The sequence below is a fragment of the Mytilus californianus genome, unplaced genomic scaffold (genome assembly GCF_021869535.1).
Source record: "Mytilus californianus isolate M0D057914Y unplaced genomic scaffold, xbMytCali1.0.p SCAF_1, whole genome shotgun sequence".
Lineage (NCBI taxonomy): Eukaryota > Metazoa > Mollusca > Bivalvia > Mytilida > Mytilidae > Mytilus > Mytilus californianus.
In genome coordinates, this window is record NW_026262581.1 from 107756997 (window position 1) to 107782584 (window position 25588).

A 25588-nucleotide genomic window follows, 5' to 3' on the forward strand; every position below is an offset into this window, starting at 1 on the left:
CAATATTACAGATTGAAATATATATATTCATAGTGTGAACGTATATTTAATTTCGTTTTGAAAGAATCATTGAACTCTAAAGATGACTTTTAAAAATGATGAAATAAATCTCATGTAAATTTTGTTATTTAAAGAAAAACACTTTTTAATCCTTTTGCACTAGATTGTTCCGATTTTTAACATTTTAATTTATCCCCGCAAGTTGATAGAAAACAATTAAGAAGTGTTTGTAAGTTTAAAACCGTTTGATGTCTTTTTTACCAGAATGAGTTGCATCCTAGCTTTAAATTAAATTCCCAATCTAAAAATTAAAAAAAAATGACATTAAAATATAAAATATTGTTACACATTTGCACCTAGACACTAAGTTCTAGTTGAAACTGTACCCTCTGAGGTCACAAGCAGAATATTTAGGCAAAATCCACAAATAAATCACAAAATTAATGCTTACAACTACTGGCGCAAATCAAATACTGTAAAATTATAATATTGAAACAGTACTATAGTATTTAGGTACAGTGTCAACAATTTAGATATAAAGTGCTGAAAAAGCACATGTGCGAAAGCAGCATGGTATAGATGTTTACTATATAAACGGAATGATTCTTGTTTATCAAAATGAGTCATCTGTAGGGATAATACAAGACACAAGCATAATCAGGGCAGTTATCATTATTCGTGCCATTTTGGTTCAGATTTGCCAATTAACTGACTGCTTCTACAGACCATGTAGGTGAATAGCTGTCTTTAAAGTTTTGAACTATTTGAAACACTTAAGATTTTTCAACTCTAAGGCAAAGATGCCCTTAGCCTCATTTGTTACAACTTTTTGAAAATCTAAGCTTCCAATGCTCTTCACTTTTGGTTTTGATTTGGCCTTCCAGCTGTTTTGATTGTAGTGCCACTGATAAGTCTTGTATAGACAAAAACGCATCAGACGTACTAAATTATAAGCCTGGTATTTTTAATTAATTTAAAATCCACAGGGTTGATGCTACTGCTGGTTGAAGTTTCGTCCCCGATGGTATCACCAGCCAAGTAGTCTGCACTTCTGTGCTGACATGAAATATCATTGATATGATAATTTCTTAAACTAATTGTCTCTATATATAAAAATTTGAATTATTTAAAACACTAATGATTTTCTACCCCCAGGTATGGATGACTTTAGACAGATTTGGCACAAGTTTTGGCAGTGTTGGTTTCGAATGCTCTTCACCTTCGTATTCAATTAGGTCATTATTGATGTGCCGATCGAGTGTATACTTAACACGTTTCTGTAGACTGAATTATAATCCTAGGATCTTTTATGAGTTTCACTGGGTCGATGCCGCTGGTTTTAAGGTGTTTCGTCCCAAGACAATCACCTTCCCGTAGTTTACACTTCTATATATTCAGAATAAAAAATTGACTTTGTCCGTTTGGCAACAAATTTCTTCTGTCAGATCAAGAATGAGGAATTTTAAGAATGAACAATACATTATTTCTGCCAAGTTTAAAGACACTGATCTTGAAGTTGCAGAAAAAAATAAAATTGAATGTGATTTTTCAATATTGTTCGATGGTAATACCAGCGCTTCCTTGACATTAATGCCAAACGATCACCACAACATGATACGAGGAAAATATGTAACAGGTCATATAATTAGAATTCCTGTAAATTAAAAAAACAACAACTTGGCAATGAAGTTTAAATAAGAAAAGAGACTTTTGAAATGTTCTATCACAATACAGAGTAGCCCTGTCGACCATGATTTTCCAATCGAAGGAATAGGAGGAAAAGATATCAAGAATACATTTTTCTGCAAAATTTTATTTTAATTGGCTAAGAACATTTAGAGGAGACAGTGAAAACGTAAAAATTTTATTAGACGACTATGGATGACGCCTTCTGACGACAGTTCAGTACAGGTTAGCTGAAAACACGAAGATATCACACAAAACTAGAAACAGAAAAACATTAATCATAATGATAAGGGTTTTAACTCAGGTTGACCGAAAAGGTAAGCATTTTCTGTACCATAATGGCATCCGTCGCACTGATCATGCCATGTTTAAATCCGTGACGCATGCATTCGTTGATAAATGATTCGACATACGGAACAAATCCATGGTCATCTATGAGGTAAGTATTCCGAAATCCACCAAGCATAAACATATATGTTGTCAAAAATGAAAGTGGTGCCAGTTACAGCTAACATTTTGATTACATTGTACAACGATCTGGAGAATTTCTCTTGAAGTGGTCCATTTTGAGATCGATATATTTTATCACCTTCACCTGGCCAGTGTGTTAGTCCACTAGGCTATAAGCTGAGGTCACATTCTGCACATTGACTTAGATATACATTTATAATATGTGCATTTCATCCTTATTTCAATACATCGTTAAGGATGAGGGCTGAATTCTACGGAAGCCCTGGAGTGCCATGCAAAAATAAAATTACAAGTTGTGCGCACGAGTTACTATCTTGTGCGCACGAGTTATACAACTTATGCGCACAAGTTACACGTGTTCTAATTGACATGCGCTCATTTTGTTTAAAAGGCTAATATATGGCAAGCCATAGCTGCCTATGCCCATACTTTTCAATATCTGGACATTCTTTTTATATATATGCACATACTTTTCCTATATATGCATATAGTTTACTTTATATGCACATTCTTTTTCTATATATTAAAACGTTTAAACCCGCTGCAATTGTTTGCACCTGTCCTAAGTCAGGAATCTGATGTTCAGTAGTTTGTTGATGTGGTTCATAAGTGTTTCTCGTTTCTCGTTTTTTATATAGATTAGACCTTTGGTTTTCCCGTTTGAATGGTTTTACACTAGTAATTTTTGGGGCCCTTTATAGCTTGCTGTTCGGTGTGAGCCAAGGCTCCGTGTTGAAGACCGTACTTTGATATATAATGGTTTACTTTTATAAATTTTGACTTGGATGGAGAGCACTCATACCACATCTTCTTATATCTACATAGTTTACTTTATATGCACATACTTTACCTGTATATGCACATAGTTTACTTTGTATGCACATAGTTTACTTTGTATGCACATTCTTTTTTTATATACATATGTATGCACATATACTTTTTCTACATATGCACATACTTATTCTACATATGAAAGTAGTTCTTCATGTGCATACTTTTCTTAATACGAACATAGTTTTTCAATGTGAGAATTACCATTCACATGATATTTTTCTGTTGTGTTTTCAGACTGAAATAAAGCTCCCAATACCATGAGAAGAATGTTCATTAAGTATTTCTTAATGATGTATGTTGCTCAGTTTAAAACTAACCAACTTTTTATATTACTGCAAATGTTTTTTGGTTGTATATTGGTACAGCGCTGTTGCCTTCATCTGTAGTCACTTGTTTTTCATGCCATAACTTTGTATTAGCCGATTTGTTTGTATTAAATTGAACACGAGGATTCTTACTACTTATGGCACGTTGGAACTGATTTTAGTGGTAGTTGTCCCAACTGTTCAGTGATAAAGGGTCAGAAGTTGTAAAAAAAGCATTTATAAAACTTAATTTAAATAGCCTATTCCTTTACCAATTTTAAATGGTTTTCAAAGTCTTCAGTAAAGATCTGAAAACGTAAATTGTTTTCTATTATTATGATGTTATAGAAGGGACCAAAGACGGGGAAATTAAAATGTGTGCTTTTATGCCCCGCCGCTAGGCGAATGGGGCATTAAGTATTACCCTTGACCTTCCGTCTGTCCTTCCATCTGGTCTTTTTTTATATTTGCACTCTAACTTAAGTTTGCCTCTTCCTAATTTGATGAGGCTCATACAGAATGGTAAGAACTATAACACGCAGACAGAGTTCGAATTTGGAAAGTAAGTCATTTGCCGTTCTACAGTTATGCTCCTTTATAACTAGGAAAATTTAATGTTTCTTTTTTCGTTTTTGCACTCTTTATCCAAATTTTCTGAAAATGTAGACGCAAAACAAAAATTACAGAGCAAATCTGTCAAATTATAATTCAGAACTGCAGCACGTCATACCCTATATGATATTCTCACCATTTTAAAAGATTTTCAATACGCACACATTTCATGTGGAACAGATAATTGAATATATTTTTTTTAAATAATTCAAATTCTACAAATCTAATGCATCTTGTTTGCCTCATCTACACCAAACCATAAATTTAATATTTAATATTTTTTCCATTTTCTATTTCATTTAAAAATGCATAATCATAGAGGTCAAATAGATTTTCATCTGCGGGTAATGTGTGTCCATAACATGGTTGTGGTAGCATCATTGAATTTGAACATGTATTTGCTGTTGGGAGGAAACTAAGGTCATCTCTAACTGGAACAAATTCAATTGAAGGTTGTTGTGCATAACCCAAAACAAGCTCCTCTGATGACCCTGTCACAAATTCCATTATGTTACTCATGGACACTTCTTCTGTTCTTCCGCATGTTAGATGTAAAAATCTATATTTGATCAAATGATCTCAGTAGCCATGTAAACCATTAGCAAGCATAAAATGGATTCAAGGTTGTTTGCTGATCATGTCTTAGATTTTCAAAATACTCAGTTTGTATATATCCACCTAAATGCTGTAAAATATTTAGCATACTAACACACAATTTTCTCATTGTGGTATTGTTTATGCATGTTAATGAACCATTTGAGAAAATGTTGTAACATCTTCGTCATTTTTTCATATTTTAACAAAGTTAAAATGAATTTCATAACAGCGTGGACATGGACACATGGTAATTAAATGATATCGTGTGTATCACAAAGGGGCCTCGGTGGCCGAGTGGTCTAAGTAGTTCACTAGCCAGTCAACACTGAGGTTGTGAGTACGAACCCCGCTCGTGCGGGTGCACTCGACTCCAATCTTAATTGACTAGGATTGTCAGTTTTCCTATCGAAGGTCGGTGGTTTTCTCCGGGCACTCCGGCTTCCTCCACCAATAAAAACTGGCCGCCACGAAATAGCCCAAAAGCGGTGCTTAAAAGTGGCGTTTAAACACCAAAAATCAAATCAAATCGTGTGTATCACTGGCTGTCGACAACAAAGACTTCACACAATTACAGTATGTCAGCGGCCTCTCAATGGGGATATACATAATTACTATATCTTTACACATGTCCATTCATAACTTTTTTTTTGCATGAAAGTTAATATGAATTTGTTTTGAATATATTTATATACTCACAACAAAAAGTTTCTTTTGACAGAATGAGTATATTCAGAGGTGATATCACCAAGTAATCGAGAAAAAAAAACGTTATGTTTTTCTTGCACAAACGTTCTGTAGCTCCTTAAAAAAGAGAAAACATTTATTCGTACGAGTTGATGTAGAGTAACCTACGATCAACTTTCATACTAATGCTGCGTTCACACGTAATTCGAATTCGATTCGCATTAACTAATTCGAATTAGTTTAATTCGCATTCGAAACGTTTAGCGTCCAAACGTAAGTTCTAATTCGAATTGCAATGCGCGTCAAATTCGCTTTACTGTCATAACGACATTAACTTTTAATTCGTATTAACAAAAACACATTCTAATGCGAATTGGATAATGCGATTTAGCCAATTCGAATCAATTCGAATTAAAAAAGAAGAGTGTGTGAACGCGATTAGCGAATTCGATTCGCATTCGATTCGAATTCAATTCGAATAAATTTGTACGTGTGAACGAGGCATAAGATTATATTTGTTGGTAATAAGAACCCCGGACCTTCATAAAAAATCATTTTAGTCCTCTGGGCTGCATAATTTTTTTTGCACGGAACAAATTTGAATTCCCATCGAAGACTCCAACGATCAGATTTTCGTGAACATTTAAATATCATTCTAACAAAAAATATCAAGGAGCATATTAATCCGGTCTTGTGTGCAAAATTTACGTTGATTAGAGTCAGAGTAGCTTTTGTGGAAACATTGATATTTATTTTAGATTTTGTTATACCTAAACACGTGTTACGGGATCTATATTCTTTTACTATAAATTAAGCAGTTATTTTCAATGAATTTGGTCTTACTCAACTATTTTTTTTTTGTTATTAGAGGACGCATATTTGAGACAATTCTGCATAAACGTTTATTTTCAATTTTATTCATTCTGATTTCAAAAGCCTCTTGCAGTGGCCACCCCTCCCTTATTTTAACTGAATGATCAATCAGGAATGGTCATCCCCTTACAATTTGAAATTATACTCACTTAATTCTTTTTCGGTTTCTGTGTTTCAATATATATCCACGAATTTAATATGTTCACAATACATTTGTTTTGGAATAATAAATCATGTGCACAAGACTAAACTGGTCAACTGTAACAGAGGCGGATTTATGAGGGACCAGGGTGCCTGCCCCCCCTTTTATAGGAAACATTTGGTTGATTATTTAGGGACCACTGGAGCAGGCCCCCTCTTATGGCAGTCAGTGAAAATTTCTGGATCCGTCACTGTGTAACACGAGATAATGTACAGGTTATTATGTCAACATAACCGTAACAGTGTAATGATAACCTTTAAACTGGGTGCACCCGTTTGATTATTCTAGTATAAAAGGTATTGTGAACATATTTCATGGATAGATACTGAAACACAAATAAAAAAAAATTAAGTACAATTCTAAATTAAATAGCTGTGATCCGTCCATTCGTTTTTTAAATCAACAGAACAGCTGCATGTGTTTACAAATAAAGCTTTTTTTTTATTTTGGCGATTGACCAATCCACTGAATAATTTGCAATGCGTGATGGACTGATGACTACTTGTCTATAAATGACACACTACTTAATTTTTCACTTATTGCCAGAAAAAAAAAGTTCTTTCTTTATTTCTCTCGATTACTTGGTGATATCAGAGACATATAATACAAATACAATATTATTATTATTATATGTCTCTGGTGATATCACCTCTGAATATACACATTCTTTCAAAAGAAACTTTTTGCTGTGAGTATATAAATACATTTGAAACAAATTCCTATAAACTTTCATGCAAAAACAGTTATTTAATGAATGGACACGTGTAAAATAGTAATTATGTATATCCCCATTGAGAGGCCCCCGGTAATTGCGTGAAGTCTTTGTTGTTTCATATATCCTTAATCTGACAAACCTTCGTCAATACAATGGTATACAGAAGTTACATGTAATAAAAAGTACAGTTTTGAATTAAAAGAAACATAATATGTACACTATTTACAAATCTAAGTTGAATTTAGTCAGGAGAACACACACATGAATTAATATGCCTTATAAATGTACATAGCTTTTTTAAATGTGATTGTTTTGTCATATTCATTACTTCCTTAAATTTAATTATATTTGGATAATTAATATACTTTTTATCAATATACTTTTGTCTTTCTATAGCCATAAATTTACACTTCATTACATAGTGGAATTCATCTCCAAGATCTTTTAAGTCACATAGTTCGCATATTCTTTTATCTCTCTGAATTTTTTTTCCATCTACCACTTTCTATCGGCAATCTGTGGTTAATTAGTCTAGATTGGCATAAATTATAAATATCACGGGGTTCCAAAATATCTAAATACTTTTCGAATCCGAAAAGTTCCTTAAAAAGGCCAGTGACCGACACGATATCATTTAAATATCATGTGTTCATGTCCACACTGTTATGAAATTCGTTCTTATTACTTGCCTATACAAAGAAATAAAAATTCAAGAGAGATACACTACCCCCACCCTGTCCTTAATTTTCAAAAGCTTATAACTTGAAAATGAGCACATGTTCCAATCAATATTTTTGTCTCTTTAAGGTCATATAAAGTATCAAATTAATAAAATGCCCCCAAGGGCCCAGCTTGATATGACTGCAAATATAGAACCCTGAACAGTTTGATCAAGTATGGCCCCTTTAAATACGTTTGACATATCTTCATTTGGATTGTGATTAAAAGTTTGATAATTGGCAACTTTCTGATGACATTCAGAAATTCAATGGGCCATTCTTTAACACTCTTTTTAGAAAAATCTATTCTAATCGGACATTTTCAGTTGGAGTGTGATAAATGCCAATTGCCTCCTCTGATCCTAATCACAGAATATATTCCAGACAAACAGGTATTATTTACACAAGAGTGGACATATAGTTGACCTTTTGCTTATAGTATCAAAGAAACAAACCAAACCATGAAAACTTAACATTGACCAATGAACCAAGAAAATGGGGTCAAGGTCAGATGATGCATAACAGACAGACATGTTCACCTTACAATTATTCCTTGCACCAAATATAGTTAACCTATTGCTTATAGTATCTAAGAAACAGACTTAACAAGGAAAACTTTACATTGACCAATGAACCATGAGAATGAGGTCAAGGTCAGATAAAACCTGCCAGACTGAATGGACCTAATCACGTAGTTTTAACCTTGACCACTGATCCATTAAATGAGGTCAAGGTCAGGTGAACCATGTCTGACGGACATTGCATGGAACCCATATACCAAATGTAGTTATGATCATATTACTCATAATAAGTGAGAAATTCACATGACAAAAAAACTATAATTTTGTTCAAGCAGTCGCTGTACCATTTAAATTAGGTCAAGGCCATTTGGACATATGACAGACGGAAACTTCGAAACATAAGGTATCTACATGCAAAGTATGAAGCATCCAGGTCTTCTATCTTCGGAAATATAAAGCTTTATACAAATAGTTTACGCCGTCGCTGGATATTAATACCTATGTCTCACTCTGCGACTTTCGTCACAGGCGAGAGAGAAGCTAAGTAAATCATTTTCTATTCACTATGAATAGATTATTCCCACAGAGACAAATTGCATACTGCTGCTACTAGTGTTTTAACAAAAAAACATAATATTACAATAAAAGAAGAATGTGTTTGAGGACACGAATGCCCCCGCTCAAGCTTTTCAATTTTTCATGTTATAAAGGGGCATAATTGTAGAGAGTGAATTCCTGCCCAAATTCGAACTCTGACTGTTGTTATTCTTAACATTGTATGTGAGTTTCATTAAATTTGGATAAGGCAAACTAACGACAGAGTGCGGAAACCATTCGAACTCTGTCTGCGTGTTATAGTTTTTACTTTTGTGTATGGGCTAGTTCTTACTTTTGTGTATTGGCTTCATCAAGTTAAGAAAAGGCAAAATTAAGTTAGAGTGCCGAAAAAATGGACGGATGGAAGGACAGACGGAAAGACGTACGGTCAAGGGTAATACTTAATACCCATTCACCTAGCGGCGGGGCATTAAAACACAAATTTAAATTTCTCCTTCTTTAATTGGTCCCTCCTACTACATCATAATAATAGAAAACAATTTACACTTACAGATCTATACTGAAGACGTTAAAAACCCATTAAAATTGGTAAAGAAATTGGCAATTTAAACTAAGCTTTATAAAAATGCTTTTTACAACTTTTGACCCTTAATCACTAAACAGTTGTACATATAAGGTAAACTATGTGCATATGTAGGGAAAATATGTGCATATAAAGTAAACTATGTGCATATTTAAAAAAAGTTTGTGCAGATATTGAAAAGTATGTTCATATATAAACATATGTTCGCATTAGGCAGTTACGGCGTTCCATAAATATGCCTTCTAAGCAAAATGAGCGCATGTCAATAAGAACACGTGTAACTTGTGCGCACAATTTGTGTAACTCGTGCGCACAAGTTGTGTAACTTGTGCGCACAAGATAGTATCTTGTGTGCACAACTTAGTAACTCGTGCGCACAAGTTGTATTTATTTTTGCATGGCACTCCAGGGTTTCCGTATAATTCAGTTCTCATACATTCACACATTTTTTTTTAAATCTGTACTAATATAAATATTGCGATGTGAAATAAAATATATGGGTAAAATCTTCATTTATTCACATGCATGAAATTAAATAAAAAATAGAAAGTGCAAGTTTATGAAAAAAACAAACCAATTTATTTGTTACTTGTGATTGGACTCCTTGCGTTATTGGTAAAAGGAAAAAGGAAAGACGTACTTGTAAAAAAAGTATTATAAACGTTTTGATTAAACAAGTGATAGACCTATGAAACTTTATTATGGTGTCAGTGATTAGCAACAACATACACAAACATGAGTTAAACATTAACGTATCCTTTAACATATTTTCTTTTTATAATGCTGAATAATGTTATCAATTCTATGGTCACCCGTCAATATGTTTTGTTCCTTAATTTTTTTTTGAATGTTTGCAAAGGTCTCGGTCAGAAGGGTTTTCTATATTTGTGACCGTCTTAAAAGACAGGAAATTACTGCATCAACCTTATAAAATACTATCTGTTTTTGGTGGTGTTATTATTGCCCATTTTTTTGTTTTCTTTGTTGTGTTTGTTGCCTATTTTAGAATAACAACATCGAAATAATAATAATAATAATAATAAAAGAAACCCTGTAGAATGGTTTCGTTAGGTAATCAGGTACTTAATCAATCTGAATCTCTTATTGTTACTACATAATTATTTGCAAAAGATGTAAACTATAAAAATAAATAGATGTGGTATGATTGTCAGTGAGAAAACTGTCCACCTGAGTTCAAATGAAGTGGATGTACTCAATTATAAGCCATCGTACTACCTTCAACAATGAGAAAATCCCATACCAAATAGTCGACTGTAAAAGGTTCCGACATGAAAAATGTGAAACATTCAAACAAGAAAACTAACGGCCTAACTTGTAGCAAATCAATTTACGAAAAACAAATATGACAGATATGAATCACTGAACAACAGGCTCCTGACTTAGGACAGGCATATAACGAATAATTGCGGGGTTTAACATGTTTGTGAGCGCCCAACCCTCCCCTAACCTGGGACATAGGACTAATGTTTATACGTGTTTTAATCCATACTGTTTATTCCACAGAAAAAATGATCCGGCATTGATAGTTATTCATAAGAGGATAACTGTTTTTGAGTGTCACTTCACCAACTTCCAGACACAACGAATCAGTATAAATCTGTGTCTTGAAGGTAGCTTGAACTGGTCAATACACATGAAAAGTTAAGTTTTTTACTTTGACTTTGCTTAACATTTGTTATTTCTACATGTAAGTTATCAGTTTACAATGCAAGTTTTGAAAATAAACATAATACTTCAATTGATATGTCACGATTTCCGCGGTGTGTTTCAGTGCATGTATATATATATTACAACAATGTGTTGATAGGTGCATGGGAACACATCAAGTGGTTGACTGGTTTTCTTTGTGAACCAGTTTGCATATTCTAATCAAGCATGTCTCTATGTGTGCACTTTCTGTACTTAAGATATGTAAGAATAAAGTTAAAGAAACAAGCCTTATTTTATTGTTTGTGTATATATTTGTGTGTTTGCTGTTGTTGTTTTTAATTTATCTCGGTTTCAAATTATTATTTTCCAAAGTATGTAAGTAGAGATCTACCATTGCATATTTTCTTTTTGTAATGCTGAATAATGTTATCAATTCCATGGTCACCCGTCAATACGTTTTGTTCCTTAATTTTTATTTTTTTGTGTGTTTGCTGAGGTCTCGGTCGGAAGGGTTTTCTATATTTGTGACCGTCTTAATAGACAGGAAATTACTGCATCAACCTTATAAAATACTATCTGTTTTTGGTGGTGTTATTATTGCCCAGTTTTTTATTTTCTTTGTTGTGTTTGGTTGTCTTTTGTCGTCTCAGTTTCTGTTGTTTGCTGTTGTTGTTTTTAATTTATCTCGGTTTCAAATTACTCCCCAAAGTATGTAAGTAGAGATCTACCATTGCAATATTGGTTTTGTTGATATTCATAATACTTTTTGCATAAATTTCAAATTTGAAAAAAATATATTCATATATACTTAATGGCAAAACCATTTAAATTCAAAATAAGTTTAATCTTCTATCTGTAATTCGTCAACCCTAATTAAAATCCAAAATTTGAATTATATATCATTACAATCTTTTTGAACCATAACGCGATATTAATGAAATAAATTGTATAGCAACAACATAATAAACACAAGTTAAAATATAAGTTAAAGAATGCAAAACATTTCTATTGAGATCAGGTTTGACATATCTGCTCGAAATAAAGTCCACATATCGAAACATCTTTTTTTTTTACATAGATTACTTAAATATACCGGTAGTATGAATTAATCGCATCCAAAGACTTTAAAGTTTACTTATTACATTTTGGATAAAAATATACTAATAATACTTGTTTTAATAATTCTGTATTTTTATTAAGGAAAGACAATTATTTTGATTAATATCATTAAAAAAAAAATAATATAAAAGAACGTTATATGAAATACCAATATAAATGAGAAAGCATAAAAGGTGATGCTACTGACTGAATAACATTTAATTATAACATTCAAATTACTCTTTATAAATTTCGTGCGTCCAATTCATCATCTGAAGTTCCGTTGTAGGCCTGTAAAAAATAAGAAGACCAAGGAAGCTAGATTATTCAATTTCACATACAGGTACATTGATGATGATGTTCTTTCCATTAACGATCGAAACTTTTCTGATGGGGTCCTATTAGTATATCCTCTTGAACTAAAGATTAAACAAACCACAGATACAGCTTTCTCTGCACCATTTCTAGACATTTACCTCGAATTTGACAACAGCGGTCATCTCAGTACCTGAATATATGACAAACGAGACGATTTCAATTTAAAAATTTAAAATTTTCCTCACCTTAGCAGCAATAAATCCAACTTCACCCGCGTATAGAGAAAACATTTCTTAACTCATACGATATTAAAAGAGCTTTGTTTTGTATGTATGTGTAATTTTTTTAGTCAGTCGCGCTGTATGTCTGTTTACACTGTTTTGGCTGCTGGATCCCAATTATGTCACATTAACCTTTTATGTCTGATTGGGTTAGTCACCCAATTTTATCAGTATAACGGAACCATAAACAACTGGCATATAAGTGCAGTGGCGGATCCAGGGTTTTGGGGGGGGGGGGGGTCCGGGGGTTGGAACCCCCTTTTTTTTGACGATCAATGCATTTGAAAGGGGACATATGGTTGGACCCCCCCCCCCCTTTATTCTGGGTTTGGAACCCCCTTTTATAAATGGCTGGATCCGCCCCTGAAGTGGGAGGTTTAACTAGCTAGAAAACAAGGTTTAATTCACTATTTTTCTTCGGAAAATGCCTGTACCAAGTCAGGAACATGACAGTTGTTTTCAACTCGTTCTTTTGGTTGATAACGTTTGAATTTGCCTTGGAGTTCGGTATTTTTGTTATAATTTGTTTTTAAAACGATGCGTAAATTTGGAGTCTCCACGACTATTTAGGTATTAATGTTGCGAAAAATAGAGCAACATGAGGTTGGAAAGCAGACTCCAAATTTGGCTTAGATGGAGACTTTGGAATGATGACTTGTATTATGTCCTAGTTGTCATGCATCTTTAGATTGTGTTCAAGACTTAGATTCTCCAATAAATAAATATTTTTTTTTAATTATATGGCTTAATGCATGTTGTAAAAAGAAAATTAAGAATTGGAACCACATAGTTCACGTGATATTAAACTATTAATAAAATGCAATTAAACAGTTTGAAAATAACAATTTTAAAAGATATAAATAGAAATGATACATGGCTTGCTGTGTAATTAATGTTGGAAGTTTCTTACATATAGGTCATTTAAGCCACAATTTTCTGGAGAGAAATACTTATGTATGAATATAACTGGTAAGTATAAAACTTGACAATATGAAGGCATTGTTGTAAAGTATAGATTGTGTTTTTTATAAAATGTGTAATCAAATATTATCATATGGAGTCCTCGCTTGCGGTGTGGTCTAAGTAGTCGATCTACTGTCTCACTAGCATGTCAGCGCTGAGGTTGTGAGTTCGAATCCCGCACGTGGTAGGTGCGCTCGACTCCAATCTCAATTGACTAGGATGGATAGTTATCCTACCAAAGGTCGGTGGTTCTCTCCGGTTCCTCCATCAATAAAAGCTGACCGCCACGAAATAGAACAATAGTGCTGAAAGTGGAGTTAAACGCCAATCAATCAATCAATCAAGTATTATTGAAGATGATAAACAGTACTCTTAGATCTGTACTTAGTTGTGGGGATGTATAAGTACGCTGCAACCTCTGTGTTTTTGTTAGATGTATTTCTGCTTTGTATCGATCTGATGAGTTCAGCCCTTTTCAACTGATTTTTATAGTTTGTTCTTATGTTGATCTGTTACACCACTGTCCCAGGTTAAAAGGGGGGATTTGGCGACTTCAAACTAGTTTAACTCCGCCACATTCTGTATGTGGCTGTCCCAAGTCTGGAGTCTGTAATTCAGTGATTGTCGTTTGTTGCTGTATATCATTATTTTGTACATAAATCAGGCCGTTAGTTTTCTCGGTATGGGTTTTACTCATTGTTGAAGGCCATACGGTGACCTATAGTTGTTAACTTCTATGTAATTTGTTCTCTGGTGGAGAGTTGTCTCATTGGCAATTATACCACATCTTCTTGTTTTTATATGTATTACTTAACAGCCCAGTATTTGAAAATTTGCGTGCTAAATGATATAACCATAATAGCACGTTTAAATATATTTTGATTTAGTTTTCCAATTAAAATGATAAATTCAGTTTTTTACAGATAAAAATGTGTGTTATTTTACAGCCAAAATCTGCTATGATGTCTTAATGAAAAAAAAAATGATATACCTGTAGATCGTTGTGTATATGATATGTTTTGTGATCTTATAGTTGTCTCTTTTAAAACTGGTTTGATATCTAGTAAACCAGTGGTTAAACGATTTCGAAACAAACAGTTCAACATTGTGTTTCCTGAACTACTATATATATATCAAAAATTACATGCAGTCTCAGAATATATTTACTGCAATGAAAATGTCCATTCGAGCTAGCCAGTTGCAAATTAAAATTATTTACTAAATTTTTGAAATCATAGAAGGATTGATTGTTATTGGCTTAACTTCCAAGGAAATATTGTATTAATGTTAATGAATTCGAAATATTAGAGGTATTTTCCTAATGCTTGTAGTTTAAAGGTTTGGTTGGCTTGCTTGCTTTGTTTGTATAAATGTTTGCTCAAGCATTGTAATTAATCTGCTCTTTAAAAAATGTATTGATATTTTCTGATTTGTTTCTTATTTGTGCTTAGCCATATTGTATATTATAATGGGAGGATATTTTTGTTTATAAAAGTTTGATGTATTTTGTCCAATTCTATAGCTGTTCTGACATTCAGATATGGTTAATTTAATAAATACTCTTTTAGCTTGAACTTGTATTTCAACAACCAAAATATTAACACATTTTTCAAAGAAAAGTTTTAATCAAACAAGATAGTAAGATAACAAAAAATGAATAGCACAAGTAAAATAATTATGCCGCTTGCATCAATATGCAAATGTTGCCTTTACTTTATAATAAATAGCATATATGTCAAATTATTTTTCGTTATGACTTATTATAAACAGTTATTCTGCTGAACCACAGACCGCAAACTTCAAAGAATGGAGCAAAACAACAGTTGATGGTAATTCCACAATATTTTTGTAGGTTTCCCATTATTATACTGTACTGTCGGAGGGCGGGTGAGTAACACCAGATACAGTTAAAAGCCAGACATCCAAACTCTACTCCCCAATAAAACGCAATACAACAACCACAAAGTGCTGAAGCCAATTTATAACTGCAATTTTTTGCGCATTCAAAACACTTGAAGCTGCAATCCCACACCATATCAAAGCTGTGGACCCCATCAGGTTCTGCCAAGACATCTTCGAATGCAACCTGCAAGAAATTCACAAACATTGATTTTATAAAACAAATGATTACATACGAGTATAGGAGTGTATATTTTTGTTAGTATAATTTGCCCTAATTTATACGAAATACACATTATTATCTAGGTGATTTATATTCTAATTCACCATAAAACAGTTTTATTTAAGCTGAGACATTTACTTTAAACATCTATTTAAATGGTGTATTATATTTGAGAAAATTGCAGTTTATGTAAATAATGTGTATTCATAATAAACAATACAAAGAGTTATTTAAAACGAGACCTTTGCAATAACCAAATGATGATTTAAAACTGTATCCCATGTTTCGAATAAAAAAAAATCCGTTTTTTTTAATCAATAAACTGATAGGTAGTTGTAGATAATTTTCAAATATTTATTTTAGGTATCAAAGCACCAAAGGTAAACCATTTACATTTCTACAAACTTTAATTTATTGAAATCCTCTAAAAACTGGAAGAAAAAAAATATTTTAGATTAAAAATTAATTCAATTAATTAATTAATAAACGTTTGAAAAGCAAATTTTAAAATTATCAATAAACCCATCTATCATGTTAACGTTTTGTCAGCATGAAAATAAGTTTTTACACTTACCCTAACATGGTCATTAATGTCATGAGGATCCCTGTGTTCTAGGTCTACTATTTGTCTTGACGCCATTTTCACAAATTCTAATTAACAGAATTTTACTTGTTAACTGTTTTTATATTGACTGAAAATTCCTTGGCCTCTGATTGAAAGATTTTCAACTATTAATCAAGTTGAATTTTTAATACATAAATTTATTTATATCAACGGCTTTTAAATTTCGATGGTACGATGAAAATCGTGTTAACTCTTTAATGGTTCAAAAATATAGATAATTAGAAATGAGAGATCGTACCACATCTTACGTCAACACACAATTATATTTAAATTTGAATCAGTTTTTTTTCAAAATTTTATTAAATGCAGTACATGCAAGTAAAAGTACACGGAATTAAACTCGACAGAAACATTATATCATAAGATAAAAAATTCCATTTAGCGTATTGGTATAAATCATATTCCTTATCAAACTTTACTATCTTGATATTTGATATAAATCCGATTTCAACGGATGTTGGACACTCACCACTTATGCTATACCATGATATATTTAACATGCTTAAATGCTTAAGTAAAGTTTGTTTATTTTATTGTTTTCTTTTGGTCATTGTATTTTCTATTGTTTTGTTAATAACCCAACACTTTGCAATATATTTACCTTTATTAAAAAAGGAGATGTGGAATCATTGCAAATGAGACAACTGTCAATAAAGCAAAAGGACAAAGATGTGTTATTGAGGACAATACAAAAAAGGAGATGTGGTATGATTGCCACTCAGACAGTTATCCACAGGAGACCAAAGGATTTAACAACTACATGCCAAAGTACGGTCTTAAACAATGAGCAAAATCCATAACGTATAGAAAGCTATAATAGGCCCCGGTATGAAAAAATTTGAAACAATTCAAAAGAGAAAGCCAACACCTGATGTATACTACAACAATCAACAAAATACAAATATGGCAGACAACAACCAAAGACAACCAGTGGATAACAGATTCCTTGCTCGGGACAGGTACATAAAGAATGTGCCGGGCGGGGTTTAACGCTCAATCCCCTTATTTGCATGGAAGAGTGTTTTAAGAACATTACAGATATAAGGGTACTTGCAGTTACTGAAAGCTATTGAAAGTCCAATTTCAAGTAAAAATACCTTGACCTTCCGGATTAAAATATCAATCAGTACCCCTCGATGGATTTAGCGAAAAGGCATCATACAATGCCAAAATATCAAAATGTAGGACAATACATACGTGTTGATACTTGGATAACAGTTGATTAAACTATCAAAAATAAAATCAATATTTGTACCGATAAGGACAATATTCAAAGATATTACTACAACGCAAACTTGATAACCTCTAAGAACAAGTTGATGGAACAATACATTTATATCAATCGTAACTTATTAAAATCCAAAACGGGGCTAATCTGGTAGCACCTACTTAGCATTACTTTTTATTTATATACAAGTTAAGTAGCTCCTTTAATTATATACCTTCAGTAGCCATGATATAAAAAAAACAGGTTTAACTATTGGAATAGTACTTCTTAACTTTCTGAAGCACCTGCTTTAATCTCCAGTAATTGTTGGGGTTTGTCAGAACACTCTCCACCTACTTCATTATCGTCGAGGTGTTTTGCTGTCTCAGTAACGTCCAGATACACCTTCTTTATTTCATATAGAATAAAAGACAAAAAAAACATAGAGTCAGATCATTCAACATATCAACATATCAAGTAATGTAATGTTTTGTTGAAGTCTCTAGAACATCCTAACTTTTCTTTTAAGAAGAATTGGAAATAAGTTAATTATTACGTGAGATTATGTTTTGAATAGCCATAGAACTGGTGTTTATATAAAATATGTCAAGCTCTAATTTTGACAAGAGATTATTTCAAAAAAATACGAATAATTTATCAGACTTTCAACATTCTCTCAATTTGTGATAAATTGGTAATATTGTAAATTTGTTCATTTGTTTATCTTGAATAATCGATCTTCAATATTGTACTGTTTTCTTAATAAAAACCAGACTATCGACTAACGCTCTACGGCTGTATTCATTCGAGTACCTATCTACTTTTCATTTTTATCATGTTTGTTTATATTTTGCCATTGAAACTTACTTGATTATAGAACACTGTCTGTACTCATATGTATATAGTAATCTAATTTCAAATCTCTTTTCAGGTTTTTCATATTATCATCTGTTGACCAATTTGAATCTTATGTCATGTAGAATGTATATTGCATTTGTACAAAGAGCACTAAAACAGGGATACTTGTCAAATCTCAACGAATATTTTTGTCTTTGCGATGATCATCATACCATCTCCTGCAATTAAAAACTGAAATCAGTTCTGACAGTAATAATTTATTACAAGTCAATAAATAAATTGTATTATATGTTTACTTTCTTTCTAATACGTTTTCCTCGATTAGGGGATCAAATGCAAGATCAGGCAATGCCACTAAATATAAGGTACACTTATATAATTTTCCTTGTCTCATAAAAATTAATACAAAGGCGACTTGTTAAGGGTACGATAATTATGATATGCAATTTTTGACTATAAACATTATTAGTTAAATTAAACGCTAACAAAGAGTCCATAGAATACTTTCCCCATTCATCTCTGTAAGCGTCTTGAGCTATTAATAAATCTCAACATTTTCCATATCAATAGTATATATTGTATATGTTTTTTTAATGTTAAAATACGTTTATGCTTCAGTGCAAGTTTATCCATCCTTGCTCCCTCTGTTAACCAATTGCGGACACCAGGTGTTAGTGTATCCATGGTTTATAACAGAAACACATATAAAAACGATTTGATATATTGTCAAAGGAGCAAATTGCTGGCGAGATTGATCGAAAGTTTTGGACAAATTCAGCATGTCACAACAACAACAATCTGGGGGAGATGCCATGGGCATGGATATGGAGAACAGAGATCCTAATGACATAAATAGTCACATAAAGGTATATTCAAATACATATTCATCATTAATTATGAACAACTTTTATTCGAAATATGTTTACCATTACCATTAAAGTGAAAAATGTCAAGTATTTTCGACCTTTTGAGACTTTTAACCGAACTATGCACATGGTGAACATAAAACCGTTTTTGTGAATGAAAATGTTTCTCGAAAAAAAAAACGTTTGTCAAGGAAAGAAATGGAAAGACGAACAGACATGGACATACACATACAGAAAGATTAAACAATATGAATCAAACTTAAAATGATGTTTTAAAAACAATCATCACGCATCTGTAGAATAATAGATTTTCGTATTATGGGGGTTTAGAGGAATGTGTGTTACCAGTAATGAATGAAATGTAATGTTTTTATATGTTCGAGTTAAGATATTATTGTTTTGTGGACAAGATTAACGATACCAATTCTGTTGCGTATAGAACTCAAAATTTTTGTTGAAAATATAGATTGTTAGAAATAAAAGGATAACTCAGAGAATATAAAAACATACGTTAATAGAAGAGATTTGTTTTCTTTTTTTGAAGATTGCCTTCGAAGATATCCTTGCAGAAATACCAGGGGCTCACGCTATTGATTGTGTGTGGCGAAACAGCTACAGATGCTTTGAAGGAGGAAAGAGTTGCTGTTACAAGTTCTTGACAGCCATCTGTGGAATATGTATTGCTTTATATTGGGGATGTTGTTTCGCATGTTTGGCTTTCGAACACATCTGGTGTGTCACTCCCGGTATAGCTGCTTATAGAATTGAATGTGGTGCATGGAGAAAATATTACAGCATTTTTATGGACTGTTTCTGTGCTCCCTGTTGTGAGACCATGGGTCTATTTTTCAGCAACATAAAGGTTCAAAACAAATAACCTAAAAAGTTAAAACTGTATACTTCCAGTTTGTGCCATGGATATTCCTTGCCAATAAAATGCGTCCTGTTTAAAGAAATGCCGACGATGTTATGTAATATGATAGTATTTCAAAAGTAAACTGTATATTTATGTTAATGTATACTTATTATTTTTAACAGTTGCCACACCATCAGATAATAAACGAAATAGTAACTAAATTGAGAGCATGGAGCTCCTCTTTATTCATATATTTTATCGCCCATGACATACACTTAATGCGTAAATTAAGGATTGAAAGTTAAATTAAAAACATCTCAATGATTTCGGTGTGAGTGGCATATAACACTAGCGTAGTCTGCTAACCACGACTCTGTGTGTTGACGTATAAAAAACTTACAATTTACATGATTTCTTTACAACTTGTGTTTTTCAATAAAAAGAACAAAATTACACAGCCTTATTTGCTGAAAAAAATTAAATTTTGTAATATTCCATCCGAATATTGGGTAAACGTCCAAGACACAACAACCCACCAAATGAAATAATCAAGATATGCACCTAACTTTGCTTATTTATTTGAAAGATTTCATCTGTTTTATCTTCTACGTGTATCTTCTTACAACATGTAATTTTCTGCGATTTCCCTATTTATAGGGGTCAGTATATATCACTTGTCTTTTCTAGCATTCAAATAGATGTTACCTATGGCACATCAGATTTCGTTTCTAAACCTCCCTGTTTATTTCTATATTTGGTTGTCCTAGACCTTTGGTTATAAGCGTTCTTGTTGAAGACAGATTCATACATGCACAACGCAAGCAGCAACAATCTTCATTTTAACTACGTGCATAATTTAACTGTGTTCACTGTGGACTCATTTTGCGTTTAGAACTTATTTATATATATCTTCTAATTTGACATCTTTCGATATATCCATAAAAAAATCTTGATTTTTATTCTAAATTCAAATTGAGATTAAAAAATGAAGAATTTTCAAAATTATCTCACACCTGAAAAATGACGAAAGAATATTAACGAGTAAGTGACCAATGAGTTTCTTTTTTTCTGATTTGAGTTCAAAATACACTCAGAGCCATACCATAGTGTTTGTTTAAGAGAAGACAGTACAATAAGCGGGGTCTGGGGCCGCCTAGGTACCCACAGGGTGGGCAGTTTTTCATGGTTTATCCTGAGATATTTTGACTTGGTTTCAGAAATAAAACTTGAACTTAAAATTTAAAATAAACACTACATAATAGATAATCTTAATTATTGATTTCAAATTTTCATTTTAATATTCGGTGAGTTATGATCATTTGTAATTTATCATTATGATTTGCGAATGTTTGTCAAAGGCTAGTGCAACTTTTCTGTGACCTGAAGAATCCGTACGCTTTAGAACTTCCACACATTTAATCTAGCCAATATTGTCTGTAGCATAGCCACACGACTATACAATCTACTTTCAATCATTGTTGACCTTTAGGTCGCCTTAGTGCATAAAACGATCGCTAGCTACTGCAAAATCTTACAGACTATGCTATCAGAAGATCGGTAACTACTGCAAGAACCTACAGACAATGCTTTCAGAAGCAATCATGATATTTGTCTTAAATTTGGGTAGAACATGTCATTCGCTTGTTCTATGGTAACATTTGATCCCCTGTCCTTTAAAGTATTCAAAGTTTTTCAACATTATTAATATAACATGTGATATCAAAGTCTTCATAACATTTCTTCTGTAGAACTCGTACTGCGTTTTACATGAATGAAAAGGTACAGTGGGAAAACTATTGACAAAATATTATCCCAAATCCAAATAGAATTTATCGTTGTTTGGTACGTTCTCCTTTGGGCGCTATTTATTGCAAGTTCACAGAAAACATTATGGTAAATAGTAAAATGATAACAATTCCAATCAAAAACAAATATAGTATTCGTTTTCATCGAAATAACCAAAAAGACACCCCGAGGGCAACGTATAGTCTTCAACAAAAGACTCCCCGAGGGCAACGTATAGTCTTCAACAAAAGACACCCCGAGGGCAACGTATAGTCTTCAACAAAAGACACCCCGAGGACAACGTATAGTCTTCGACAAAAGACCGGTGTCTTATATTATGCGTCATGTTCAAAATTGTCCCGGGTCAAAAATACGAAAAGAAATCTAACAGAAACTATCAAAGATTTGAAATCGAACACCAAATTCATTAAATAAGATAAATTTAAGATATTACATAAAATATCCAATGATGAGTTTCCTCAATAAGGACATATAGATGTAGGGGTGTTAAACTCGATTCCCCTCTTTTAATCATAATCAGTGGACTAATGAAAGATACACATAAGAATAAACAAATAAAAATAAGTACAGGAAACGCACTTGATTGAATTCTAACTTAACGATTGAATACATAACAAACACACAATTGCAGAAAGAAAAGACATTTTGCAATGTTAAGACAAAACAAAAGAAACATTTTAGTATTGCTTCAAACAATTAATAAATGAATTATGTTAATCCGGAAAACTGCCAGCCGCAGTGATGGAAAAACAACAATACAGTAATTACATTTATTTATAAATCTATTTAGCCAAAGAGAAAGATTTGAAGTACAATTCTTAAATTTGTTACCTTTATAAAGGATATTACCGTAAAAAGATGGATGATACATCCCATTGTTATCGAAATTCCTGTAACGAATGTACATAAGTTAAATGAGAATTATTCTACTATTCTAGACTCGCCAGTTATTCCACTTGGTAAAAGAAATTGTCACAATTTATTATACTAGTTTAACAATATTATGGGTCACATTATTATCGTGAACTCAAGCTGAATTTTAAACTTAAATTAAGAAGTCATATTCAAATTGTAAATTAACATTCTCATGTTATTAATTACATATATCACATTGAACGACGCAACTTGAAATTATGATTACTACAGACACCAGAATGCCTGCTTCATACCTATACCATTTTCTAGAAATTAACACAGATGGACAACTCAAATCTAAGATCTGAAAATTGTCTAGAAAAAAAAAGTGTCTCAGACATGATTAACTCTGCCTTAATTCCAACATGTCCGTTACAGTGTCTCAGATATGTTTCCACCGTCATACACCTCACATGTTCTTTACAATAAGTCCCACATATTTATTCTGTCATACATCTCACATATCAATTAATGCCATAGACATACCCTGTCCTACACCTCGAATGTCTGTTACAGTGTCTCAGACATGTTTACTTTGTATTACATGTGTACATCGCACATGTCCATTACAGTGTCTTAGACATGTTACTCTTTCATACATCTCACATGTACATCACAGTGTGTCAGATATGTTTACGCTGTCCTACATCTCACATGTCAATTACAGCGTCTAAGACATCTTCAGTCGGACATACACCTCACATTTCCGTTATCGTGTCTCAGACATGTTTTCTCTGTCCTGCTGCCCACATGTCCGCAAAAGTGTCTCAGACATTTTACCTTTAACATCCCACATATTCGTCACAATGTATCTGACATGTTTATTCTGGCATAGACCCTACATGTCCGTCACAATGTCCCAGACGTGTTAACTCTGCCACAGACCCTAAATATCCGTGACAATGTCTCATACATGTTTACCCTGTCATATACTCTACATGTCCGTCACAATGTCTCAGACATGTTTAATCTGTCATAAGCCCCACATGCCAGTCACAATGTCTCAGCCATGTTTACAATGTCATAGACCCCACATGCCCTTCACGATATCTCAGGCATGTTTACTCTATCATAGACCCCACATGCCCGTTACAGTATCACAGACATGTTCTATTATATACATTTTTACGCTGTGATTAGGAAAATAAAGTACCTGTACATGTTTACTCTGTCATACATCTTAAAAGTCCAGAATCGTCAGCCTAACATTATTAATGTTTTGTCGTATTCGTGGTAGTGACATTTTCAAATGCTATGGAATTGGTTCAGAATGTCAGGTGTCGCACATGCATGGCAGAAATGTTTACCCTTCCGACGATTCTAGTCTGGCTATTTTTATATACAATTCAGACTTTTCATTGCTGAATTTGTATGTTTGTACCCGAACTCACGACAACTGACTGTATTTCTATTATGTCGTTTTCAGATTAAATATAGAGTAATTCTGATTTCTGTTAATGATGGGCAAATCAGCTCATGTAGTGTAGAAATTACCATAATTCAATTATACAAGTTTCCAACGTTATACACAAGTCCGTCATTTGTAATGAAGTCTGTATTTAAAGACATTACAAAACGAATGGTCAAAATATCCGACAGTTGAGAAATAATTTATGATTACGAATCAACTAAACATTTTTACAGAGCATTGTTATTTTTATTGGTAAGTATTTATCTTAAACGAATATGGGAGAAAGGAAGAAAAAATATAGCAATATAACAAGTACCCGGTATTGGTGTTGTGTTTGTCACATTTTGTGTTTCTGTCTCCAAACATAAAAAAAACAAAATTGTCAGTTTGCAAGCTTTAATTCCAAATTTGACTTTTAAAGTTCTATTCATCTTAGCAACACCAAAATAAAATTGACTCCCTGGGTACCCTGTACAATGGTATAAGAAGGCTAAAATAAAAATTTGGTCCGGAGATTGTATAAGGAATAGGAGAGGTCTTGTAGGTCAAACTTATGAAAAATATGGAATTAGACCTGTTCAACAGAGACCCGAATGAACATGATGGTCATAGAAAGGTTTGTTACATTTTTATTGTTAAAGAATGGCATAACCAGCCCAGAAGAAATCTAAGAGAACTCCTTTTATCGGTCGTCACTCTGCTCAGTTCTTAAGAGCAATTCTCTGTAACCGCCGACCATTTCATATAGGGGGATCGGCACGCATAGTCACCGATTTTCCTGAAACTTAGCCTTAACATGTAATCGTGTAAAAAAGTAAGAAAAATGCCCACCGAAATGTTGCTAGGCTACGGTTGTCATGCCAACCAAGTCAATGAGTTTTCCCGTACATTTTAGGGAATTTAGCATTGAAAAAAAAACTACTTTGCCGTCATGTGGAAGCAAAACCAGATTTTATTTAGTGATATTTGTTAATATTTTTCAGAAACATGATAGTTAACAAACTAAATAGCAATGTCATATATGAAAAATATTTTTTCTGAATATTGTCACAATCGCAGGAGCAGAGGTCATTTTTGATTGTATTTGTGGAGGCAAATTATAAACATTTTGCATGAACAAAATATACAGTTTTGCATCCACCTCCATTTAAGCTGTGGTTATAAATAAAAAGTATCAATGTTTCTAGTCAAAAAATTATAAAAAAATGTTTGGGATTTAGGGTGTTAGGAT

The 25588-nt window shown here is 32.7% G+C and overlaps 1 protein-coding gene and 1 long non-coding RNA gene across 2 annotated transcripts in view; both read right to left on the minus strand.

Moving 5' to 3' along the window:
• LOC127729610 (protein FAM185A-like) overlaps positions 1-9975 on the minus strand; it is a 33814-nt gene extending 23839 nt beyond the window's left edge. The window contains exon 1 of the mRNA XM_052237463.1: positions 9935-9975. The gene's annotated coding sequence lies outside the window, so the exon portion shown is untranslated. The remainder of the gene's footprint in view (positions 1-9934) is intronic.
• Positions 9976-16471: 6496 nt separating this feature from the next.
• LOC127729741 (uncharacterized) overlaps positions 16472-25588 on the minus strand; it is a 53470-nt gene continuing 44353 nt past the window's right edge. The window contains exons 2-3 of the long non-coding RNA XR_007994819.1: positions 18513-18721; positions 16472-18053 (exon numbers count right to left, since the gene is read on the minus strand). This is a non-coding gene — a long non-coding RNA (uncharacterized LOC127729741). The remainder of the gene's footprint in view (positions 18054-18512; positions 18722-25588) is intronic.